This window comes from Sturnus vulgaris, chromosome 1 (assembly GCF_052056855.1).
Source record: "Sturnus vulgaris isolate bStuVul1 chromosome 1, bStuVul1.hap1, whole genome shotgun sequence".
Lineage (NCBI taxonomy): Eukaryota > Metazoa > Chordata > Aves > Passeriformes > Sturnidae > Sturnus > Sturnus vulgaris.
In genome coordinates, this window is record NC_142243.1 from 105,911,575 (window position 1) to 105,934,433 (window position 22,859).

General features: G+C 40.2%; 1 protein-coding gene and 1 long non-coding RNA gene across 11 annotated transcripts in view; one reads left to right on the plus strand and one right to left on the minus strand.

Annotated features, from left to right (window-relative positions):
- Positions 1-22,859, minus strand: part of MTCL1 (microtubule crosslinking factor 1) — a 103,058-nt gene that overhangs the window by 57,124 nt on the left and 23,075 nt on the right. The gene's annotated exons all lie outside the window — the stretch shown is intronic.
- On the plus strand, positions 5,298-21,914 carry LOC148225390 (uncharacterized). 3 transcript variants are annotated; one of them, XR_015806763.1, is made up of 4 exons: positions 5,298-5,687; positions 8,352-8,520; positions 11,486-12,018; positions 20,436-21,914. It is a non-coding gene; the product is annotated as an uncharacterized LOC148225390 (long non-coding RNA). The 3 variants fall into 3 exon arrangements; XR_015806764.1 differs by lacking the exon at positions 20,436-21,914 and having other exon boundaries at positions 5,300-5,687; positions 8,358-8,520; positions 11,486-12,140; XR_015806762.1 differs by lacking the exon at positions 20,436-21,914 and having other exon boundaries at positions 5,304-5,687; positions 11,486-12,140.

The following is a 22,859-nucleotide window of genomic DNA, read 5'->3' on the forward strand; positions in this document are numbered from 1 at the left end:
TGGCTGCCCCCAGCCTCCCCATTGCACTGCCTCAGTGCTTCAAAGGGCTGGTTTCTGAGGAGGGAATGGTGCTCAGCACCTGCCCAAAGGAGAAATACACAGCCTCAACTTTGTATTCATCCCTCTCTAAACGCATCCTGTTTCGGGCCTAAGTCCTGTACTTTGTTTTGATATAGATTTGTTACAAATGGCAATGTTTTATCTGTTTTCTTTTTCAGTGCAGAATAGAAGGAAAAAGAGGATGACCTATTTATATTCCCTTAAATCAGGAAAAGGATTAGTTTCCAGACTTATCTGAGAACTTATCCCACTGTTTTCCTCTCTGCCTTTCTTGCTATTATCAAAATAAGCACAAGAAGCCTAAAATAGTAACATGGATACACTTTAAAAAAACCCCAAGCAAACAAACCAAACAATAATCATACCACATTTGCATGCTCTTGTGTGGGGTGAGCTGCAGTCACACAGCCAGGGCTGGTTTCAGGAGCTACTTCTGGATACGAAGCCTTCTACCCTCCAGAAACTGAAGGATCCACCAGAGCAGTGCAAGGTCACCACAGGCACGACCAGCCCCAAAACAAGGCAGTGAGCAGGAAGGGACCATGTCTGCACTGTTAGGCAGCTTGGGAAACTTGTACCACTCCTCTTCTTTTGAGGGAATGAGTCTGCATCCCTAGTCACACTGCACATGGTACTTTTATTATTAAATTATTATGATAACAAATGAAGACTGATAGCTAATGGGTCCAACTCCAATAGAATAAAATATGAAAAAAGTGAGCAGCACCGTTGCCTTCACCAGTCCCTGAAAAACGATGCCAGTCAGCGTGTCCTTGGTTGTAACCGTGCACCAAAACACGTGGGAAGAGCTTATGGACCCCTTTGCAGAGCTTGCTGTTGTTGCTGCCTAGTAAAGGAGGTTTCTGAAGATGATTTGCAAATCAGATTCTGAAAAGTCATTTTTAGACAGTAACTCCAAAGACCTTCTAATCTCTGTGCACTTCTCATGCTCAAGTACATCAGAGCAGGAACATCCTGATGTGCTTTGTATTTGATTTGCCTACTCCTAAGATCCGCTTCATATGTGGAAAGCTTTGCAAAGCATTCAGGTAGAGCAAAGCAGCTCCTGCCGGGGACTGCAGGCTGGGAAGATAATCAGGGGAAATTCCCTTTTATTACACTTCTTGACCAAAACGTAAAGTAGCACTTTGATTTTCTTACTATAAATCAGCATATGAAATACAGAGATTTTACCATATACAAATGGCTAAATACCAGATACCAGAGTGAAATTTAATTTTGCACCAAAGTCATACCCACCTCCAACTTTTTGATGCCTTTAAAAAAAAATAAAAGTCTCACATCTTCGTTAACTTCAGTGAGGCTTAGTCTAAGGCCTCAGGCAGTGTAAAGCTCTCATTGTCTCCTCTGAAACAGGAGTTTGTGGGAGACTGGGCATCATTCAGGGGTTTCTGCAGAGAGGTATCTAATTAGGAACAACTAATCCACGATTGCTGTTGTTCTGCTGTGATTAAAAGTAAGGCAGCAGGGATGCCTAATGAAAGGAGGTGATCAGGTCACATCCTGAAGCCCTACCAGGGTCTGACAGGGGAGGATACAAATCTAGGATTATTCTACAAAGCCTGAAGAAAAAGCAAGCACAGATTCGGTAAGGGACTTGATAAATCTTCACCTCTTTTCTCTGACTGGCAAAGCAAAGCAAAAAGGGAAAAGAAAACGGAAAACTTCAAACCATGAACTAAATAGTCTTCTTCTACCACTGGTCAATGTGAGAATTCACAAAAAGCTTTTACTCTCCCAAGAATAACAAAATGGAAATGCCTGGGCTAGATCAGTGGAAGAGCTTTTAAACTGAAACATGGCAACTAATAGCAGAATAGTCTTTATAGCAGCCTGGGTGCAGAAGATTAATGATTACGAATAATATGTACGCATTAGAGTGAATAATGATTAGAGTGAAGAGGGACTGGCAGACATCGACAATTTTTTTTAGATCATTATTTCTCAGAAGACAGAAACTATTACAATGAGGAAATTCATGCACTTTTCATTTTTCTAATTAAAACATGAAAATGGTTTCTCTCTACCACTTAATTCATTGCTGACTCTTTCTTTCTGTCTCCTTGGCTACCTGGAGAAAGCATCTCCTCACAGGTAAGCTTTTTCTTAGCTGAGGGCCCAACCTATCTCAAAGGGTACTGCTGTGTCAGTGCTCAAAGTAAGGGCAATAAAACTGCATGTGGGATTGATCTTCCCATGTGCCTGCTCATTAAGAGTGCAAATTTTACATGACTGTAGGTTTTATGGAGGATTTTGATAAAATGTTCATTTCTAGTCTGTTCTTAGAAGTCTCAGTGTGGTGATTTTTTGCTCGTTTGAGAAACCTGAAGTCCCTGGATCCTTTTGTAAGCTCTTTTCTAAGATCTTACCAGTCTTGACACCTAAAATATTGTGAGGGAAAGAGGAAGTAAAACCACAGGCAATTAGCAGCTGGTCTCAACCAAGGGACCGCTTCCAACACTTACTTTTCCTTCCCGGGCTGCCCTACCTTGCCAGGCTCCTGAAGGGAGCTCTAAGATGAACAGAAATGGAGAAGAACTCACTTTTTCTCCCTGTAAATCTCTAAAGTGTGGCAAAGCTCAGGTCTCTCTCTCCAGACACTCATTCTCCCCATCTTTGGCAGTGTTTTGCCTCTAAATGCAAAGCAGGGGCAGAGTATTCTACATTGACTACAATGACATTGGACTCTGCTTATTTGGGTCAGCAAGTGGGGAGTGAAAGCCCTCGGAGATCCACAGCAGCCCTTTGAAAAAGAGCCCAAAAACAGAAAAAAAATGAAAAAGAAAAAAATTGAAAAAGGTAGGAAATAAATCAGGGAAAAGTTTGCACCATATACAAAAAACACCATGAAAAAATATTGACTGTTCAACATTTGCACATCTTCAAGTTCACTAAAGGGACATAAAGTTAAATTAAAAAAAACAAAAGTATCTCAGACAGGCACTCAGCCCCTTCCCTCTCCCATACACAAATATGTCCCCATGCTACTTGGCTTACCTGTCAATGCAGGAAAAGCTCTTCCTGGGCACACCAAGTGCCCTGAATGACACCCAATTTCCTAATCTGGCTTTCTTATTTTCTCCTTATTTTGCATATAACTAGGGTATGAATTTATAACACGTTTTCATTTACATAGGAAAACTGGAGAAAGCAGTTCATGCCCAAGAAGGAGACAAAAAAACTTGAAGTAAACGTAGATCAAGAATTACACAAAATAAAACTCTAATTGAGATAATTATTGTTAATGACTTGGATTCATTTGGATGAATCCTCTTCAGATTTTGCCTATTCATTTCCCTAACTGTCAACATAAAAATGGCAGGTTTTAGCAAAATAGTCTAGCCTTATAAGAAAATAGAAAAGAAATTAAAGAAATAGAGCAAAAGCTTTTTGCAGCCTTAAATTCTAAGAGGAACAAATAATCAGTTTTATTAGAAGACATATACTTATCTGAAATCTCCTCCCCACTTTTCAGATAATAATAAAACTACTTACATTTTAGGAATAGCAAATGATTGATTCTGACTGGTGCTTAAAAAAAGTATTTCTGGTTTTTAACCTCACTTTCTGGGCTCTCTACAGCATTATGTACACTCTAGCACTTGTTGCTATGATTGCAGCAGTGCCTTGCAGACACTGCAAGATGAAAAAAGTAGTCTCCACATTCCTTCCAAACGGTTTAGCAGGGATTGTCCTTAAAAATAAAACTTTTTGAACACCATTCAGCAACACTGAGACATAAAAAAGGTTCTACCCACAAGTGAGAGAAAAATAAAATCAAAACAAAACTTAAAAACCTGCTCCACCCACAACTGAAATTCAATACCTATTTTAATTTCTGCAGAGGGCAGTGAATCTATAGTACACACTATAGCTATTCATGCTCCAAAGCTGTGCTGCACGTATTGATGTGAGTGCTTCATTATTCATCATACAAGGCATCCCACTGACCCCACTTCAGTAGGAATTGCAGAATCACAGCCCTATTATGGGCAGGCCCAATATTTATGCACACTTGTCACATTTCACACAGCTCCTCTGAATGACATGCTCTCCTCTGGTCCTGCCTTTCTTCTCTTTAGGCGCTCCTTTCTTTCCTCTGACCTCTAACTTCTGTGTGGCTTTTCATAGTAAGTGTGAATTTAACCAGTGAGCCTCCCCACAAGCTCACACGTAGGAAGGGCTCTTCGGTTCTCACAAGCAGCTCTGGACATATTCATTTTGACTCCAGGCTGAAATATTCAGTCACACAATAAACCTGCGAGGGAGGGATGCTCACCAGCCAAAGCTAAGGAGCTGAGCCCAGGGTAAGAGCTCAAGGAGTGGAAGACTTTTAAAACTTTGCAATTACTGTCTGCAAATAGTCTGCAGAAAATACTCCAGGCCACAAGCTGATTGTAGTTCCATTAAATATTTTAAAAAGCAGCTTTGACACGATTTCCTCTGAACCAACTGCTCTTCTTCCTAATTTTTTTTCTGGAAACAATATTCTCCATAGATGCCAGGGGGCTCTGATTTCCTTAAGAATAACAAAGCTTTAATACCAATACTAATGGAGATTAGAAGCAATGCCAGGTGTTCCTGCATACTGCATGCAGGGAGCAATGTCCCCAGTGCTGCTGCTGCATTAACACATTCCCAGCACAAAACAGCACTTCTGGATATATTTCACAGCAAGAAACTACATGGGGCCTAATGCAGGAATAATCTCCAAAGGAGTATTTTCCTTTTGGCTGGATTTTAACAAAGAATGCAAATGCATATAGGCTTTTATAGTCTGAATGTTTCTGTTCAAATCTTTTGATTCAAAAGCCTTTTTTCCTCAAACACTGATCATGAAAGCAGAACTTAAAACCCAACTAGTCCTTTTCTGAATCAATATTCTGGGTATAACAGTACAATAATGTCACCTAAGGGGTTACAGTTTTTAAGAGCTAGCTGTGGCTAGCTCTTACATTGTTACTTGGTTATTTCAGTCTTTTTAAAATGAAAGCAAAATAACCTCAAGGTCGAAAAATACAGTGTTTAGGTGTTTCTTAGCATACTGGCTTGGTAGTATACAGTCAGATGGCTGCTCCCACATCAGAGACAGGGTGGTATTTTCAGTTTTTCTGGCAATTTTTTACTGTTTTGTTTCCTTACGCTCTTTCTGTTGATTTCCAGACACCATTGAAGCCTCTTTGTCCTTTCCCACAACACATTAGCTGAACATTGACGTATCCCAAACAAAAAAGGGTAACCAACAACAAAGTGGCCCTAGAGCCCACACTGCTGATGCAAATTTCTTCAAATCATGAGCTTTAAACCTCATTATGCTTGGATGTTTGTGCAAATGTGCCTGGGGTTTTGTGCACAGTTGTAAAAAAACTGCTAAATGAAGAAAAGTAATATTGATTTTTTTTCTCTTTGCCCACAACTGGATATTTATGATGCAAACAGCTCCTAAAATATGTGGACTTTCTTGAAGAGCCTTGAAGAGGCTGCACAGTCAGCAGAATCCCAAAGTTCAGCTGCATAGGTCAGGCAGACACATAGAAAAAGGAAGAAAAATGTCCTGGGACTACACCCACTTTGGAGAAGAACAAGCAGCTTATTCTGCAAGAGAGGTAACAATTTTGATTTCTTTGCAGGCCCCCAAAGCAGCAGATGCAAACATGGATGTGGTAAACAAGAATGCTGCATTTTTGTTTAACACCAGTTTCCATACAGCCTAACTTCTAGAGTGCAGTTTGCTCATGTATGTACCTCACAGAGTTTTTGCAGAGATTAAACCTTTGCAAGGATTAATATTTAAGTCTGTGTTTTGAAAAGATCTGCATATCATATGTAGAATAACAGCTAGACCTTAGTTAAGGTCACTTGATAACTTGCCAGGCAATAGGAATTAAAAGATAAACTGTTGTGTAATTATCTTATGCTGCATTTAGAAAATTTCTCTCTTATTATCCTGGGATAAAACCTGCATATAATTTGTCATGAATTAAAAAGCACACAATTATTGAAAATAAATATCTCTTAGTTCCACAGTTACACAAACAACAGCCACAATTTATTCTTCAATTCCATTTGATGTTCTACCACAGTGTAAACATGTATGTAATTTCATGTTGTGGCAGTGTGATGAGTATCCTGGAAATGAGGCAAATTCAGCATCAGTGTTAAGGTGCAACAGTCACAAGCCAGGCATGATATGTACAGCTGCTGCCACAGAGATGGAGTTCATTCTGTTAAACTGGGAATGTGCCAGGTTTACACCTTTCTGGTCAGTGTGCCGTTCTGATCCTCTATCTAATTCATCACTTCACTGCTGTCTTCTTGAATGTGAAGCATTAAATCAAAGAGAAAAATTAAAAAGTGGCAGCATAGATAAGAAGTTTGCCACAAACCACAACTTTTTTATAGCTCTGGGGGGCTACTTCTCAGCTGTGGCTCTGATGTCAGAACTGTTCAGCTCTCCCTGTTTTAAACTCTGAAATAAAGACAGGGACCTTCAAAAAGAGCAGTATGTTGAGGCCAGTAAAAGAGGCAGGCACTGGTATGAAGACTCAAACAGAGAAACAGGCATGCCACAGTGGAAAAGGAGCATGCTCTCACTGGGAGCTCTGCACATCCTTGGTGACCTCCACTTTTTCAACGTGAGGCCATAAGGGCTGCTTTGAGTGGAGGATTGTTTTTCAAGTCACTTCTTTTAGCTATTACCAGTGGCTTCCCAACAGCTTGTAGGGTCCAACTCCCAGTTGGATGGGCTGCAAAGGTTAGGACCCCCACAAAAAAAGAGCTCTTCATGCATGGCAAAGGTCTAGCCCTGGAAATCAAAAGTCTGCAGTCTGGAAACCCCCAATAGGGAAAACTCCAAGAAGAGATCAGTTGTAAGGCAAACACAGTGACAAAAGCAAGAACAACCAGGGATTTGTGTAAGTGGAGAGAATGGCATGACAGAAGTGAGGACTACTTGGCAATAAGAGAAAATAAACACTTAAACCACATTTATACTTGGAAGCAACATTATGACCAACCATGGAAAAAAGCTGCATCAGGAGAAGTTCAGATTAAACATTAGGAAAAGGTTCTTCACAGAGATAGTGGTTAACCTCTGGAACAAAGTCTCCAGGGAAGTGGTCAAGGCACCAAGCCTGTCAGAGATGAAGGAGCATCTGGATGATACTTCTAGTAACAAAATTTAGATCTAGGTGGTCCTGTGAGGAGCTGAGAGTAGGACATGGTGATCCTTATGGATCCCTTACAGCTCAAGATACTCTATGATTCTAACAATTAATGAGGCTGAAGTCTGTCCTGGATGCTGTTCATCTAGTCCCTAACGAAATTCACCCTTCCATGTTCTACCAGTTCTTCCAAGCCACTTCTGGAAAAGCGAGAGAGTGTGTTAGTCAATCACATCATTTGGTAGGGAAATGCACAGTCCTGTCTGTCTGTAATCTCCACATCACAAGAATAGCAAAACACTCTTCCATCTTATCTGCAGACCAAAGTCTGACATTAGTCCCATGCTGTCCTGGGCCCTCAAAGCTCTCGCTGGATTCCCAGGGGTTTTCCGCCCGAGAGATGATTGATTAATCCCCATCCATCTAACAGAAGGTCACCAGCTTACTCCATGCTCTCCTGTACACCGTGCAATCACAGGATTCAATTTAAAGTTTCTAAGGACAAGCAATTGGCTCCTCAGACACTGATCTACGAAACAGTGGGGTGCTCAGCTACCGAATAAAGGAGAAGCAGGAGAGGGCATTTCAGGAGCCTATTGCTAATGAGTGAACCATCTGTCTGTCTTTGTGAAAATTGGCTGTTTATTCTGACATTTTCTTTTCCCCAAACAGTTTTTCTGCTGATGACATTATTATTTTAAAGTAATGTAATCTAATTTTAATGCTAGTACTTGTCAGAATTTTTTTAATAAGCAATGATAACTGTAGCTATCTTAGCAAACAGAAAAATAAAAATGTACCATGTCTGTGAGAGAAAAGGTGCAAGTCCCATGACAAACAAGCCTCGCTGGTGATAATTATACTCATTATTCAGAAAGAAACCCATGGCCAACTGTGAAATGAGTGACCAACACTGAATTCTTCATATAGGATCATTCTTCCATCGAAAATGAAAAAATATGCTGAATTAGGGGAAAAAAAAAGACTCACTGCTGGCAAAAACTTAACATAAATACTCAACATAAATACATAAACTGAGATGGATTCTCCCTGGTCTGCCTTACCCAATTTATGTCTCTCAAAGGAATGTGTCTTTCACATTTCCAGTTTCAGGACTGCAGACTGTCCTTGAACGCCTCTAAATGTGAAGACCATTTTAGCAGAAATGTAAGAAGAGGATACAGAGCCTAATCAAGTTGTCCATCCATCTTCCGGTATCACATCTCTGCTGCAGACACCACCAACTGCTTCACAGAAATGGGCAGAAAGCCTGATGGTAAGTTAATAGGGATAGGCTTCCAAGCCAGGAAGTCTCCTCCTTATTCTTACCAGCTATAGATTAGTTTCAGACCTCAATTATGAAATTTTGTGTCCCTTTCAGGACCTTCCTTTATGGTTCTTTTTTGGGGCTTTTTGGCCTGTTTTCAAGCAGTGCCATTATAATCTTAAGTCTGTGTAGCTAGGCATTGCCTAGGCACTTCTAAAAACAAGAATATTCTGAAAGGTAAAAAACCCTGAGTATATCAAATTTTAAAATGACATCTGAGCACATGCGAGTGGTTGTTTTTGGATCCGTACTCCCTTTTATCTTTTTTCTCAAATCAGCAAACATGGGCCAATTGAGACCTCAAATATGAAGTCACAGGGGAGGCTGTTTCTTCAGATGGGCAGGTAGAACTTGATAGTATCTCTCCAACCACTTTTTGATATTAATTTTTATCTCAGCTGACACTTTATTTCTTTGTGTGTGGTTTTATGCCAGGTAGTAAATTAAGAATACTGCCTTTGGACTCATATTTGTACTTTTGGTGAGGCAAGCATTTACCCCAAATGAACACTTTGCTAAGGAGCTTTGTCAGCAGCAGCATTTTCTGATATTTAAACTGAAGTTTGCCAGACTTAGGGAGTGAAAGGAGAGATTTATTGAGAAAAGACTGATGCATCCTGCTGCCATGAAGGTCTTGCAAAAACACACAACTCATAATTATATTGACCACCCTTTCTTCAGCTTGATGACATTCCCATCAGCCTTTGGGATGTCTCTGACATACAACAAAAAGCGGGATAATGAGCCCTGAGCTAGTACTAACCTAACATCTCTGGGGTGCACACCAGTCACCAGAGATCAGCAACAACACTAAATAACAAGAGAATGTACAAATCAAGGTGGTACAAGAGCTACATCACTTTTAATAATTTGTTTGATGAGTGCAGTCCTAAGAGGATGAAGCTGGTCATGTCTGGCTTGTACAGTGTGCTAAAGCACTGCATAAAATTAACAGTAAGCAAATTTTTTCTTTAATCAATCAACAGAAGACATACAAGAAAGGAACTCTTAAGGGCAATCAAACTGGAATAAACTTCTCTTCTGATGGTAAAGATTGAGTGATTCACATTTCTCTGGTGATTTATCTAAAGCACCTTGAGTATGTCCACTGGTCTCTAAAGGCACTGTGGACAAACTGCTCCAAGCAAAGCTGCTTCACTGAAAGGATTTTAAAAACCATGTTGTTAGAATTCATCTGTTCCTCATTACTCCAAGACAATATTAAATCTGAGCAGATCTGGAAAACTGTACCTCCTACACAGACATTTTTTCCTCCTTATTGTCTCTCCAAGTCCTGAAAATGCAGCTGAAGGCATGAACAGCTGCAATACTGGAAGCTGCAAATATGCTGCTTATGCAGTAGCAATGCTGGAATAACCAGAGCACAGTGCTACACTTTTTTCAAGAGGAAGATTCTCAAGAGTGAACTGGTAAAGCAGATTTTTCCTGCTTTTCTAACAAAAGTGACTGCTCCAGGGCCATGTGCTCTTCAAACAACAGGACATATATTTCTGGTTTTAGCAGAAGACGCTAAATGCCTGAAACCTCCACAGTAACTCAGAATATGTCTCAATGCCTCTATTCTGAGTCTTTTCCTTCTGGGAACATTAAAACACATGATAATTTGTTTTATTTTTATTTGCATTAAATGATGAACCCAAGTATAATTGATGGCATTGTGACATGGGGAAGAAGACTTGAGACAGCCTGCTGGCATCCACAGCCATATTGCTCCTTTTATTTGGTCTGAGAGTGACTGACCTGGGAATATAAATGCTATTGTAATAAAACAGCTACACCTCAAAAAAAGAAAAAAATTAAAGAACAAAAAATAAGGGTAAAAGGTTGTCTGACTAAAGGCTTTATAACAATAAGCATAGAGACCTGGAAAGGATCAGAGGAATGACAAGGGGTGAAGGAACCCAAGTGATCAAATCAGTAAAATCAGAGCATGACAAAGGATATTATTGAACTGTTGTCCCTAGAGTGAAACCCATGAAGAGCAAGGGGTAATAAACTTTCTTCTTGGACTTCCATGCAAAATATGAGGGTTACTGCCTAAAGGGGCAAAGGGCTAACTACGGAATGTAGGAGGAAGCAAATTTGGGAACGGTGTAAAACATCCAATTGGCAGTTTGTCACTCTAGGAAATGCTGTATTTTGCAGATCTGCTTAAAGTGGGCAAAGAAATAAAATTAAGGAGAGAGATGGTACAACTAGAAAGTCTTTATGCTTATTTTCTTTTTCTAGTTGGCATTGCTTATATATCTCCATGCATGTGCCCACAAAGTCATAAAGTACATAATGGCTGTACGTCCTATATACCCTACATCCACATATTTTATTTATAAGGCTGAATAAAACAGCACAGATACTTTTACTTATTGATTACACTCTTTACTAGCTGTGTTCAATTTCACTTCAGCATCTCTTTTTGACATTAATGGGCTGCAGTCAGGTTCACCTATTCCATGCTCACATTGAGCAAAAGACCTCACTGTGAAAGTTTCCAGGAATAAGAATTCATTCCGAGAAAATGGATGAATGGGAATCGCATGCCTGTTTCCAAAACTGGAAATCCAATTCTAAAGTTTCTGCCTTTCTGGACAGGAACCCAACACAACCTAAGATTACTTCAAGCCACAAATGTCAATTTACAGTTTATGTGAATCAATAATTGTTCCAATGGGTTAAGAAAATACACAGCTTCAAAGGACTAATTGATTTCCTCTTCATGTAATTCACCTGTATAGTCAGAACATGAAAAATCACAGGAACTTTACCCATTTCTGACTTGAAATTATGCTTTCAATGCAGAGCACCAAGTGTGAATGGAAAATGTCAGGAACAACCTCTACCAGAATGTAAAAAGCAACTGAATAAAAGACAAAAACCAGTTTTTTTTTCTTTTCAGATCTCATTACCACTGTGCAGGAGATCAGCATGAAACTTCTTGGTGTGCAGAGGTACATCATCATCACTAAATCAAGAGAGTCTTAAGGAGAGCAATGCTGCAGCCATGCTACAGGAGAAAACTGCAAGTGAAGAGAATGCAAACATTGTTCATCTTTTCACAGGTGGCAATGTGTTCTCCTGAACAGTCCAAGTCTATGCAGGAGCTTCTCAGTAACACCTTATTACAATCTCTTTCAGTGCATGCCCATAAACAAGTTTGTCTTCCCGGCATAAATCTTCTACATTATATTTATGTTCCACTGCATGTCTCAAGAAAGCACTAAAGGGTTTATCAGTGCTAAAATTTCAGTTATACTACAGCCAGTGATTCAGAAAATTACTCATTATCTTTTAAAACAGTTAATGTAAGCCTCACTTTTAAACTGTACATTCTTTATGACAGAGAACTTGTCTTCTGCCTTTTTTGTGAAGTATTTGGGATATTTTGGGGCCTATATATTATAAAATTATAATAACACCCTCACAATCAAGGTAAGGAAACTTAGCATTTTATAATGGTGTCTCTCATAGAAAAAATGTTGCAGAAAAATTTGGACATATCTGTCTCTAACAGGAAGTTTTAATTATAATAAAAAAATGTTTTTAGTTTGACACATCTCGATTTCACTATTTTCTACTTTTAAATAGGTTTTCAGTTTAAATCAGACTTTCAGAGGAAAGATTTGCTTCGAGTTTAAATCTTCTAAGTCTTTGCTTTCAACTCTCCCTTATGACAAAAATACTGTGGAAATAATGCAAATGTCAGCCTCCTTACCATAGGTCAGAACCAGAAAAATGTGAAAGTCTTCAGTTTTTATATAATACTCCTTCTGTCTGCTACATACATTAACATTTACGATGGAAAACGTTGAAGACCTCCCACCTCCGGTTGTTCAAGAATTTCTTGTTTAGTATCCACTGCAGACTATTACAGATTTGCTGTAATACACATCTCTGCATCCTCAGATGAATGCTCTGTGTGTTTGCAAAGGTCTATGAGATGGGCATGCCAGAAAGCCAAGCTTGTGAACAGCTCCAGACAGTTCTCACTGGAGTTTCTGTGTACCTGTAATGCACACCTCAGTATTCACCCAGAGAAGACCACATGTAATTTCTCTGCACACAGACAGAATCTGTGCAGTGGATCAAAAGAGTCTTGAGGTTGATATCAGTAATTTCCTGCTATTCCATATCCTTGAATATTAGCTCAAAGGAATAGCCTCCAAGGAAGTTCAAACCTTCTGTTTTTCTGCCTTTCTCAACATTTTGGTAAAGAACTCCCCATATCACCTTTTGCATCTACCAGTTCAATTCCCGCAGAACACAATGAACACGAGTCAGAAGTACACACACAAAGCATACCAAATTTCTGAGGAACAACAAAATTGCATCTCTCCATTAACCTGATGAATCTTTTCAAATCAGTGATTAAACTCCCTTAGTCTGACTAGATTCAAATAGATTCATGTGATAGGAGGGACATACTTTCTTCTCAGGTAGATTTCAACTTCCAGATCATTCATGGCATCACCTATCCTATGACATGTGCAAGGACTTCTAAATCAATGGCCACAAGGCTAATTTCAAGACTGACATTGTTCCCAAGTCCCCATCTAGTACTGAGAAAAGTGGTTCATGCCTGGGCTTGGAGCTGTTTTGGGTGCAAACAGCAATGCTGCTCCAAGTTTGGTGTTGCTAAATTAACAGAGCAATTCTTCAGGAAGGGCAGCATTAGAAGGACACAATGGATGGTGCCTTTGCAGGGATGGGTGCATAGCTGCTTCCCAGGGGCACCACGCAGTTGGGCTCAGGAGTGGCTTTGGGCCACAGGGAATTCTCTGTTCCCAGCCCACCAGGTGTGCAGTCCCACGCAGGCACCATCCCAGTGAGCCTGGGTGAGTGACTCTGGCTCCCAGCAGCAGCAGGAACAAGTGTGCAGGCACTGCAAGGTGGGAAAGTAGGTCATTTGCATCTCCTGAATGCTATAAAACTAATTTTAAAAAATCTCCTGGGTTGAATCCCAGCAGTGCTGAGGTGGCATGGGATAAGTTCTTGTCCTCATCTCAGTTCCTCAGCAGTGGCACCAACCTGCACACACAGCATTTGGTCTGTCCAATTCCCTCCTTCCAATTCCCACCTGCATGAGAACAATTCCTATGCCCTGGTCATACTGCTCCTGTTTTTTCTACAATGTATTGATAAATGTAAAATAGGGACAACAATAGATTTTGTATAACTCCTGTCCAAAGGATGTGAAATCTTGGAGGGCATTTTTTAACACGTTTCAGTGAACAAAGAAAAGGACTACACAAATTCCCACATGGAGCTTGAGGCCTTGCTAGATTCACCTTCTCCAATCCAGCACAAAAAGCGATGCCCAGCAGGCTGTGCTGAGCTCTGTCCCACCGTGTCCCTCCCTTCATGCCCTGGAGAAGGAGGCAGCCTGAGTCTGGCTTGGAGTGGCAGCTCTTCCCCGGCACAAACACAGAGCCCAAATCCCCCAACAGTGCTGCAGCCCACAAGTGACTACAGATCTGTTATGCAGCTGTTCCTCTCACATACCTACCCACATAAATCCTGTTGCTCCAACTTTGCTGGGAAGGCAAAGAGCACCACTAAATCCTATTTTATTACAGTCAGGATTAAGCTTACTCATCCGTGATGGCAGTGTAAACCTTGTTAAAAAGACTTCTTAAAACCATGCACCATCTAAAAACTGGACTCTCAGGTTTCTTAGAAAATCTGTAATATTTTCTTTCCTTCACTAGCCTTTGGGAGAAAATATTAAAAGTAAAGGCATTTCAGTTGAATTACTGACTAGATGTTGATCTGGCAATTTCCATTTAAAAAAATTCCATGAGTAAGTAGCAAGATGATATTGCCTACTATAATTTATTTTGTCAGAGAAAAATTGCACAAGCAACTGCATTATTAGGATGGGCTATATTTAATTAAAGTTCCTGAGAAGATAGGCATCAACTAAGAAAAGCCAGCCATGCCTGGAAGCTGTATTGAGAATAAAAAAATGAAAAGCCAAAACACATAGAGAAATGGACGTCTGACATTTGAATGAGGATTTATAAGAGCTCAGATGAAGGAAGAATATGAAACTGGAGTTTCAATTTAGGGCCAATTCAGATATAATACCTTCTGTTAGGGATTTGGGGCTGTGAAGCTTCTCAGCTTCAACGAGTATGCTTTTACCAAGGTTATGCATGTCAGGCTCAGAGACACCTGCATGTTCCCTTTGGGAAGCAAGCTGGGGATGATCACTGACAGTGCCTGAAAGAAGAAGGTTCTGCAGGAAATCCCTTCAAGCTAATGGGACTCCAGGTAAATCTCAAATTCAATGTGTACTTAAATTCTAAATCAAGTGTTACCTCATTCCTAAAACTGGTGGTAATATTTGCACTTGTATGACAGGTCTGGTTGCTCACTTTATATAGATGCATGCCTGGTCTCCTTTGAGTCCTCCTAAATCCTTGCCCTTCAGTGATAATCATGCAGCAGTGAGATTCACAGACTGGTGACTTGTTTATGCTGTCTACCCAACAAGTTATTCTGTAATAGCTTCTGCCTCCGGCAACTCTCTGTGCCAGTATAAAAGTCACTTTGTCTTAGGCTGGGGAAGCAAAGTCAGCAGCAGAAACACTTTTCCTGCAGTAAACACCGAGGAGAAATGATGGGGGTTTAAAGATTGCTGTTAGGAGCTGTGATTTGGAGGACAGCCAGTGAAAGCATACCCAACACAGACAGTAGCTCTTTAGGCAAACATATATATTACAATTCTAATCAGAAAAACCCAAAATAAAATACAAAGCTGCTTTCAAACATATTCCTGAACATACTACTGTAGTAGCAGTTAAAGAATAAGAATTCACTGCATAGTAGTTAGGCCTTGAAGCCCAATGGCCATCCCTACTCAAGAGATCAGGAATACACAAACAGACAAAAAGTAGTATATGTTTTAACTAATCCTGTGCCTTGCTTTCTCCTATCAGTGTACCTTAAGTAAATCACACAGATAAAATAACTCCATGATGTAATTTCCTGAAATTACAGTGGGGGTCTCTGACTGAAAACATTTAGATAGCTCTAAAGACATTACTGAATGTCAGTAAACATTCTGAAATGCATTGTTTTCATTTTTGTGACTATGAAAGAGCTACTAGTACTTGAAGCAATTATACTGACTAAAATCTTGTTCAAGATTACTTAAAATCCTTGCATATACAACAGCATTGCACATTCAAGATTTTTTTTCTCAAGGACTGTTTTCTTTCTTGTATCTGCAATAGTAACCAGTGATACTTTAAATTAATTTTTAGCATGGTCTTTTCTATATTTATCTTTTCTCACTACTGTTTAAATCTCCCTGGAACTCAGTGGAGACAGTCCTCAAGCTTGATGGCATTAGCAGCGAATCTGCCTTGCCTGAAAGGAGTCTCAGGCTGACATTAGACTGGGCTCCCTGGATGTGGCTCACCAGCAGTTTGCATGTGGCTACTCCCTGCCACACCCAAATATGAAAACAAGGCATCAGTCGCTGTTTACAACACTGCAAGAAATGCTGTAAACATAATGAGATCATCACAGGAAATTCACATAGTAAAAAACCAGGGAATTAATAATACAAACAGAGGAATGCTTCCAAGCAAATAGACTTCATGCAAAATAAAAAAAGAGGGACATTGTTTTCCAACCTCTGCTGCACCTAAGAAGAAGCCCCAGCTGCAAATTAAAATCAGAGTGCTTGTATTTCATTAAGGTTAGAAAGGAAATTCTGTCTGCCCTCTGATAGCTGTTTGTGCCAGCCAAAAGTGAATTTATGGCATAATTGAAATGACATTCTTTTTCTGCTACTCACTTTCTTCTGATGAGCATCATTATGCTGAAGCAATTTATCATGCATTATATCTGAAAGAGCTGTTCTGTTTCTGCAATCCTACCCTTTGTACCATCAGTCTCTAAAAATCTGGGCATTATAATTTCCTTCCTCCTCCTGCTCCCTTTTCATGAAAACTCTGCTGACAATTGTGAGACAAAATACAGAGCACACACACAATCTCAGATAACTATTAAATCTTCTGATTTCTGAGAATTAGAAGACATCCATTCACTGTCACAGGTGAATTTTCACTTTGAGTCTTTGGCTCCAGTGTCCCTCATCCAGCAAATGCTCCTAAGAAGCGCAGGAGAGAGACAGCCACCTGCAGCTGGTATATCTGTGAGTAGGCAAGCAGCTGCCCCGGGTGCACAGCAGATCAGGTGACTGCTCTGCAGGAGGAACATGTAGCTTGGCAAAGAAAGGAAAGGTGATGTTCTTTTCCATTCCTCCTGAGAGATGAACAAATTATCCCCTACCAAAGGCAGAAGCTGGTGGGTTGGCCAGTGCCCTCAGATGTGCAGTTGCAAGAGGCTACCTCTGCTTATCATAGCAGGGAACAGCCGATCCATGCCAAGGAATACTGTCAGCAGAACTTTTTCTTACTGCTGTTTACAAACAAATCACATTCCATACAGAGATTTCAGCACTGGCAATCAAAAAGTACACTAAGATTTACTAAGATTTGCCTAAAGATTTACCTTGATGGTCTGCTTGATCAAACAGCAAGCCCCAGATGCTGCTTTAAACATCATTTGCAAGAACAGAAATACCTTTTAAACTTATAACTGCTCAACCTCACCTAGTCCAGATTTTAGTTCATTACCTGTTGTCACAATGCTGAACTGACAGTCTGGAGTAGACAAAATGGTACCACATATGGGGAAAAGGGACTGTGTGGTGGATGGATCCCACACTGTATGGGCAGGAATAAGCACTCCACCACAAGACTCTAATCAAAGGATTTTTTATCTAACTTTTGAGAGTATCCACAGTTGCAAGATACTGAAGCCTCCATATTTGATTTGGCTGCAGCCAAAATACTTCATTAAACCTCAGACACTTTTTTGCTGTTGGACATCAAACCAAAATATTGGGTGCTTTGATACATATGTATTAGTCTAAATGATTAACTAGGTCTGTAAGAATAATCAACAACTTGAGACAGAAAAAAATCTCTTTGCCTGGAAGACTGCCTCTGAAGATAGCCATTGTTACCTGTGAAGGCTTGACTTGACCTTACCACGCTTCCAGTTTCTCTTTAAAAACTGCACAGAGAAATCAGACCTTTGACTCCTTTCAAGGTCTGATTCCCCTACCCCAGTCCCTCATAAATATGTAAGTATTGTCATCAGTTTCTCCCACATTTCAGAATTCCTAGGAACTGAATGCTGAACTCCTAGAAAGCTTAACATGGACATATTTTTCCCTACCTGGGCCATAATGGGATGTTTTACTTTTTGTATCATCATCTCACTCTCCAAGGCTGTGTTTGTAACACACACTCAGTCATGATTAAAAAAACAGGGTCCATAATTAAAGAATGAAAACAAAGTAAAAAGCCAAAGTTATTAACCCATGAGGTTTAAAAAAAAAAGAACCCAGGTAGCTATGATCATTATGACATTCTGATATCTGCTCACTTCTGGTCAAATTCTCCATCTCCTATCAAAGAGAAAAGATAAGCTGTCACTGCTATGCATGTCACACTGACAGAGATTGACCACCTGACTATAATAGTTAGGAATGCTGTAAAAAAAATCCCTAAATGCACAGTCACTAACAATTTCATTGTGGTGCATCTTTCATTTGAAAATAATAGTCAGTACTTTAATGGAGAAAATAGAAGCTCAATAAATCCTTAATGATGCCGAGTCTCTTTTATGCTAGCAGTTTTACATAGCAAAAACAATTCTTGGAAACGTCAACCTGCCAATCTGGTTTAAGGTTTTAAACCTTTATTATGAATTTCAGAGGTAGACTAGAAATATTTCTGCTAATGGCTTTGTTTGAAATGTCTTGATTATGGATAATCAGGTATGAGAAGTAGATTCTTGCAACACATTAAGCCCCTGAATTGAAAATTAAAGCTAAATCAATATTATCTCTAGGCTCTCTATTCCTCATTCCCCATCACAAGGTTCCAAGTGGTTACTGCCACATCCTCCTTACCCAGCAGGTCTTCATATGAAACAGGAGTAAAATGAGCCTTTGGTGGTGGGCAATTCATCTGAACTATTTCCTCTCCTGATTACCCAGGAGGAAATCTCTCATATTCTTCCCCTTCTTCTCTCTGAGCTGCCAAGTAAAACCCAGCTCCAGGAACTCAGAGCAAGAGCTAGTGGGTACAAGTGAGAAAGCAAATCGGTTGCAGACCAGGAAAAGGAAGAAAAGATGGCTTAGATTTTAAAGCCCAGATTATAAGAATGACAACCTGTGCATTCTAATTAGTGCTCCTGTCCCCTTCAATTATGTCAGCTGATGACCTGGAGTAAAGGTGCCAGGATCCAATCAACACCCACATTTAAAGCCAGTTAACAGGCCGTCAGGTTTAGTTGTGAAAATGCCTTTATTAGTAACTGGTTTTAGCGAATCCTGGAAAGCAATGTCAATCTTCATACACTGAGAATTAGATGCTGATTGGTTGAGGAAACTGAAGCCTTCAGAAAGGCTTTCTTTTTCCCCTCTCTCTTGGTTTGTATTCACAGTGAAAAATCATGTAGTAGCATGACAAAGATCTTTCTTTCAATACCTGACTCTGAAGAAGTTTAGTACTTCTTGTGGAGCATTAAGTTGTGGATACCTGTGGTACATTGTATCCAAAACCTTCCTCTTGCTCTTACTTTAAGGAAGCATCCATGAAGACACAAAGCAGATGTGAAATGTCCATATACAAATTGCTCAACCCTTAAAGGCTCTGTCTTCCTTCCCTGTGACTAAGAAAATTACTGTCAATTTTTTTCCTGATCATCCTGTAGCACAGAAACAACAGTAAAAAAGTTCTCCAAAGTGTTTTTTCATACCAACTCAAAAGGACAGCAATTCATGCAATGTTTCTGTTTTTTTCAAACAGCCCAATAACACAGAACCATGTTCAATGAAAGGCAGCTGCAGGAGTACCAATGGCTCATCTTCCTGTGCAGAACCATAGGAACCCTTTCTATTATTTACATTTTTGCCCCAAAGAATACATAACTTCTTATATGTGGTTATTTTTGCAAGAGTTGTATCCAAGAGAAGCAAGAGACATCTCTGAATCTGTGTTATTTAAATTACAGTCACCTCTATGGCTGTGTGAAGTGGCTATTCACTCAAACAAAACTGAAGAGATGCAAAACTTTACCCAAGAGTGAAATCAACACTGTAGGATAAAAACCACCCTGACTTTAATATTCACTGACATATTGTTTTCTATTTTGTTTGTTTTGTTGCACTTGCTACAGTCAGGCCGAGAATGGAAGTGACAAATTATCCCACCACAGGAATGTTCTCACAGTATTTTCAGGGAGATTGAGAGCAAGTGGAGCCATAAATAGCAGAAAAAGCTTCCTGTTTAAAGATTTTTTTTCCTTGCCTGAAGTCCTGACCTAGGGGAGCAGCTTCTGGCAGCAGCTGTAAAATAACTTTCCAAATAGTGTAGCTCAGCCCTCAGCACCAGAGACTGCTGTCCTAAGGTGTGTCTGAAGTCCTGCACATCTCAGCTGCTCCTAACCTCGAGGGCTGGTTTGCATATACTGGAGAATTTTGTGTTCAACTTAGCATCTGTATCTGAAAAATGCTGAGAAAAAAACCTAAGGTGAAGAAGAAAAGAAAGGAACAGAAGATGAGAGAATCCCACCAAGGAGAGACCTGTAGAAGGGGAGAGAGGAAAGCTGATCTGTTTGCCATCAGAGGAGATGGAGGACAACACCAAAAGGGAGGAGTGATGTGCCGGGCATTTCAAAGATATAGTCTCTATTTATTTATTTATTTATTTATTTTTAAGGAAACTAACTGTAATTTCTTTTTCTTTTCTCTTGTTTAGGTAATCCAGAAACTGTAGTCACATTCTGACAGCTCACCAGAACAGTGGAGAACATAATAACTATCATTCTACAGCTTTGATATGTAAATGTCAAGGTACAACAATCAGTGGTTTTGATACAATGGTCAAGGAAGCTCCTTCCCACAAGTAATTCCCACCCTTTCACATCCCTGTAAGTAATGTAGGACCTACATTTCAATTTCTCCCCAAACTATTATGGGAACCTTCCCCTATAATTGCCCATAGTTTATGATACCTGTGGCAGTATGCATTACATCTTCTGGTTTGGGGATAATCAACAAATTAGTAAATTCATCATAAAACACATGTGAACATGGCAATGGAAAAGCAGAAGGATTCCTTTAGAAAGGAGGACTTTTGGAATGACCAGCCTGTCAGCGTCACCCATGAACCTGGGAAGATTGTGGAACAGATCCTCCTGGAAGCTATGCTAAGGCACATGGAGGACAGGGAAGTGATTTGAGACATCCTGCAGAGCTTCACCAAGGGCAAGTCCTGCCCAAGCAACTTGATGGGTCTTCTGTGATGGAATGACAAGGGAAGAGCTAACAGATGTCACCTGTCCTTCTGTAAAGCCTTTGACACGGTCCCCCACAACATCCTTCTCTCTGAAATGGAGAGATACAGTTTTGATGGGTGGACTGTTCTGTGGATGAGGCATTGGTTGGATGGTCATAATCAGATGGCAGTGGCCAATGGCTCAATGTTCAGATGGAAGGACTCTGGAAAGACCTTATGGGAGCCTTTTAAAAGTAAAGGGGTCTTATCAGAACAATGAAGACAGACCTTTTAGTAAGGCCTGTTGCAATAGGACAAGGTGTAAAGGTTTTAAACTGGTAGAAGATAGATTTCGATTGGACATAAGGAAGAAATTTTTTATGAGTGTGGTGAAACACAGAAACAGATTTCCCAGTGTCCTTGGGTGACTTTATGATGCTTGTATATCCCCAGTTGTCTGTTCTGTTTGTGCTGGATATTAAGTTCTGCACCTTTAGGGCTGGTTCTGAGAGTGAAGGGGGGCAGAAGAAGAGCAAGGTTTGTTTGCAGAATCTGCACTCGCTCCCCTGCATCCTTCTCATGGACTCTGTTGCCTGCAACACAGACAGCAGGAGAGAGCTGTCCTTTGCTTTTAGTTAGCTTTTAGTTAGCTGAGGCCAGAAGTGTTTTTGGAACTGTTCATCTGTTGTTCAGTCCAGGAACACCGGGACTATCATCCAGGGGCCCCCCAAGCTGCCCTGTGACCGGGACACAGGACCCAAACCCTGGAGAGACTGAGAAAGCTGAGGCTACACCCATGAGAAGGACTCTCCCTCTCTCTCCAATCCACAGAAGGATTTTTCTGAATTTGCCATCTCTTCATAGCAACAAGAGGTTCCATTGTTTAATACTACTGGTTTTTTTCATGTTTCCGAGTACTTTGCTTGTTAAATAAACAGTTTTTTTCCACTTTTCTCCAAGGAAATATTTCCTGAACCAGTGGGAGGGAGGGGCCGCTTGAATTTCTAGAGGCACCCCATTAGGAGGTTTCATCCCAAATTTGCCCTAAACCAGCACACCCAGAGAGGTGGTGGATGCCCCATTCCTAGAAACTTTCAAGGTCAGACTGGTGCTCTGAACAACCCAATCTAGTTGAAGATGTCCCTGTTCATTGAAAGTGAGTTGGAGTAGATGACATTTAAACATCCTTCTATTCTATGAAGGACCAGACTCTTGAAAACTGAAAGAAGAGATGAACAAAAAAAATCCTCAATTATTTTTTCTAGAAAAATATATATGATTAAAAACATTAAAGAGAAAAACAATTTAAAGGTTTTCAGATTTGCATCTGCCTTAGAACTGTTTTATCATATGGCTTAGTAACTGTATCATCTCTTGATCCTTGATCCCTTCAAGGCCTTTTGCTTTGACACTACTGAACTCGGATGGGAATTCATCCTGAACTCTGCACATAGCGACAATGAGGTGAGCTGCCTTCACCAATCTCTGCACAAGACCCACTTTCTCTTGGCACAGCTGACTGAGGCAAGAGCACGCTGGAGAGATTGGACTGTAACTATTTTGGAGTGATCCCTGAGAAAGAGGCCTTAAATAGACCAATACGTACATCTGTCAGTCTCAGATGGATCGTTGTGCTTCTTCTGCCCACGTAGGCATTATGCTGATGTCCCTAAAAGCAGCACAGCTCACCCTCCCCAGCTCTGGCTACTATTGTTGGAGCAAGACCTAAAATTTGGGTAAGAATATCTTGTAATTTTTGTATTCATGTTGGCTAGACCTTCTGTCTTGTGGCAAAATACACAGTAGAGAAAAGGAAAGAGAGAAATCACAAGTAGTGTACCCATTAGGGGCAGACTGTGTCATTTTTCTAGAATGAATGAACCACCATTATGGGTGCTTAAAGGA